This window comes from Mixophyes fleayi, chromosome 1 (genome assembly GCF_038048845.1).
Source record: "Mixophyes fleayi isolate aMixFle1 chromosome 1, aMixFle1.hap1, whole genome shotgun sequence".
Taxonomy (NCBI): domain Eukaryota; kingdom Metazoa; phylum Chordata; class Amphibia; order Anura; family Limnodynastidae; genus Mixophyes; species Mixophyes fleayi.
Window position 1 is genome coordinate 63,779,778 of NC_134402.1, and position 2,500 is coordinate 63,782,277.

Here is a 2,500-nt window from a genome sequence, read left to right on the forward strand (position 1 = left end):
TACGATAGCCACACCCCCCTGAACAAGCCCAATCTCATCTGATCTTGGAAGCTAAGCAGGGCCGGGCCTGGTTAGTACTTGGATGGGAGACCACCTGGGAATACCAGGTGCTGTAGGCTTTTTTTTTTATTTTCTCTTGTTCCGGCTTCCTTCAATGCTGGTTTTGAGATGTATAAGAGATGTAGGTCAGGAGAAAACCAATACCTACAGCGACACCACCCTGAACAATCCCAATCTCATCTGATCTTGGAAGCTAAGCAGGGCAGGGCCTGCTTAGTACGTGCATGGGAGACCACCTGGGAATACCAGGTGCTGTAGGCCTTTTTTTTTATTTTCTCTTGTTCCGGCTTCCTTCGAAGCTGGATTTGAGATGTAATAGAGATGTAGGTCTTTAAGAAACCAATACTATAGCCACACCCCCCTGAACAAGCCCAATCTCATCTGATCTTGGAAGCTAAGCAGGGCCAGGCCTGGTTAGTACTTGGATGGGAGACCACTTGGGAATACCAGGTGCTGTAGGCCTTTTTTTTTATTTTCTCTTGTTCCGGCTTCCTTCAATGCTGGTTTTGAGATGTATAAGAGATGTAGGTCAGTAGGAAACCAATACCTACAGCCACACCACCCTGAACAAGCCCAATCTCATCTGATCTTGGAAGCTAAGAAGGGCTGAGCCTGGTTAGTACTTGGATGGGAGACCACCTGGGAATACCAGGTGCTGTAGGCCTTTCATTTTTATTTTCTCTTGTTCCGACTTACTTCAATGCTGGTTTTGAGATGTATAAGAGATGTAGGTCAGTAGGAAAACAATACCTACAGCCACACCACCCTGAACAAGCCCAATCTTGTCTGATCTTGGAAGCTAAGCAGGGCAGGGCCTGGTTAGTACTTGGATGGGAGACCACCTGGGAATACCAGGTGCTGTAGGCAATTTTTTTTTATTTTCTCTTGTTCCGACTTCCTTCAATGCTGGTTTTGAGATGTATAAGAGATGTAGGTCATTAGGAAACCAATACCTACAGCCACACCACCCTGAACAAGCTCAATCTCGTCTGATCTTCAAAGCTAAGCTGGGCCAGGCCTGGTTAGTACTTGGATAGTAGACCACCTATAAATACCAGGTGCTTTAGGCCATTTTTTTATTTTCTCTTGTTCCGGCTTCCTCTAATGCTGGTTTTGAGATGTATAAGAGATGTAGGTCATTAGGAAATCAATACCTACAGCCACACCACCCTGAATAAGCCCAATCTCGTCTGGTCTTGAAAGGTAAGCAGGGCCGGGCCTGGTTAGTACTTAGATAGGAGACCACCTGGGAATACCAGATGCTGTAGGACTTTTTTTTTTATTTTCTCTTGTTCCGGCTTCCTTCGAAGCTGGTTTTGAGATGTATAAGAGATGTAGGTCATTAGGAAACCAATACATACAGCCACACCACCCTGAACAAGCCCAATCTCGTCTGATCTTGGAAGCTAAGCAGGGTCGGGCCTGGTTAGTACATGGATGGGAGACCACCTAATAATACCAGGTGCTGTAGGCCTTTTTTTTTTATTTTCTCTTGTTCCGGCTTCCTTCGAAGCTGGTTTTGAGATGTATAAGAGATGTAGGTCTTTAGGTAACCAATACCTACAGCCACACCACCCTGAACAAGCCCAATCTCATCTGATCTTGGAAGCTAAGAAGGGCTGGGCCTGGTTAGTACTTGAATGGGAGACCACCTGGTAATACCAGGTGCTGTAGGCCTTTCTTTTTTATTTTCTCTTGTTCCGACTTCCTTCAATGCTGGTTTTGAGATGTATAAGAGATGTAGGTCATTAGAAAAACAATACCTATAGCCACACCACCCTGAACAAGCCCAATCTCGTCTGATCTTGGAAGCTAAGCAGGGCCAGGGCTGGTTAGCACTTGGATGGGAGACCACCTGGGAATACCAGGTGCTGTAGGCAATTTTTTTTATTTTCTCTTGTTCCGACTTCCTTCAATGCTGGTTTTGAGATGTAGGTCATTAGGAAACCAATACCTACAGACATACCACCCTGAACAAGCCCAATCTTGTTTGATCTTGGAAGCTAAGCAGGGCTGGGCATGGTTAGTACTTGGATGGGAGACGACCTGAGAATACCAGGTGCTGTAGGCCTTTTTTTTTATTTTCTCTTGTTCCAGCTTCCTTCGAAGCTGGATTTTAGATGTATAAGAGATGTAGGTCTTTAGTAAACCAATACTATAGCCACACCCCCCTGAACAAGCCCAATCTCATCTGATCTTGAAAGCTAAGCAGCGCCGGCCTGGTTAGTACTTGGATGGGAGACCACCTGGGAATACCAGGTGCTGTAGGCCATTTTTTTTTATTTTCTCTTGTTCCGGCTTCCTTCAATGCTGGTTTTGAGATGTATAAGAGATGTAGGTCATTAGGAAACCAATACTTACAGCCACACCACCCTTAACAAGCCCAATCTCATCTGATCTTGGAAGCTAAGCAGGGCCAGGCCTGGTTAGTACTTGGATG

At 45.4% G+C, this 2,500-nt stretch overlaps 3 non-coding genes and 9 pseudogenes across 3 annotated transcripts in view; all 12 read left to right on the forward strand.

The window, feature by feature from the left end:
- On the forward strand, positions 1-119 carry LOC142116219 (5S ribosomal RNA; annotated as a pseudogene).
- An 83-nt stretch (positions 120-202) lies between these two features.
- Positions 203-321, forward strand: LOC142119806 (5S ribosomal RNA; annotated as a pseudogene).
- Positions 322-403: 82 nt separating this feature from the next.
- On the forward strand, positions 404-522 carry LOC142118384 (5S ribosomal RNA; annotated as a pseudogene).
- An 83-nt stretch (positions 523-605) lies between these two features.
- On the forward strand, positions 606-724 carry LOC142112801 (5S ribosomal RNA). The gene has a single exon (XR_012681288.1). It is a non-coding gene; the product is annotated as a 5S ribosomal RNA (ribosomal RNA).
- An 84-nt stretch (positions 725-808) lies between these two features.
- Positions 809-927, forward strand: LOC142136903 (5S ribosomal RNA). Its single transcript, XR_012687573.1, has one exon. It is a non-coding gene; the product is annotated as a 5S ribosomal RNA (ribosomal RNA).
- Positions 928-1,212: 285 nt separating this feature from the next.
- LOC142131452 (5S ribosomal RNA) lies at positions 1,213-1,331 on the forward strand (annotated as a pseudogene).
- Positions 1,332-1,415: 84 nt separating this feature from the next.
- On the forward strand, positions 1,416-1,534 carry LOC142124822 (5S ribosomal RNA; annotated as a pseudogene).
- Positions 1,535-1,618: 84 nt separating this feature from the next.
- On the forward strand, positions 1,619-1,737 carry LOC142117264 (5S ribosomal RNA; annotated as a pseudogene).
- Positions 1,738-1,821: 84 nt separating this feature from the next.
- LOC142133358 (5S ribosomal RNA) lies at positions 1,822-1,940 on the forward strand (annotated as a pseudogene).
- Positions 1,941-2,012: 72 nt separating this feature from the next.
- On the forward strand, positions 2,013-2,131 carry LOC142130200 (5S ribosomal RNA; annotated as a pseudogene).
- Positions 2,132-2,213: 82 nt separating this feature from the next.
- LOC142135184 (5S ribosomal RNA) lies at positions 2,214-2,331 on the forward strand (annotated as a pseudogene).
- Positions 2,332-2,415: 84 nt separating this feature from the next.
- The window catches only part of LOC142112890 (5S ribosomal RNA), a 119-nt gene continuing 34 nt past the window's right edge, over positions 2,416-2,500 (forward strand). The window contains exon 1 of the ribosomal RNA XR_012681305.1: positions 2,416-2,500. This exon is cut by the window's right edge and continues 34 nt beyond it. This is a non-coding gene — a ribosomal RNA (5S ribosomal RNA).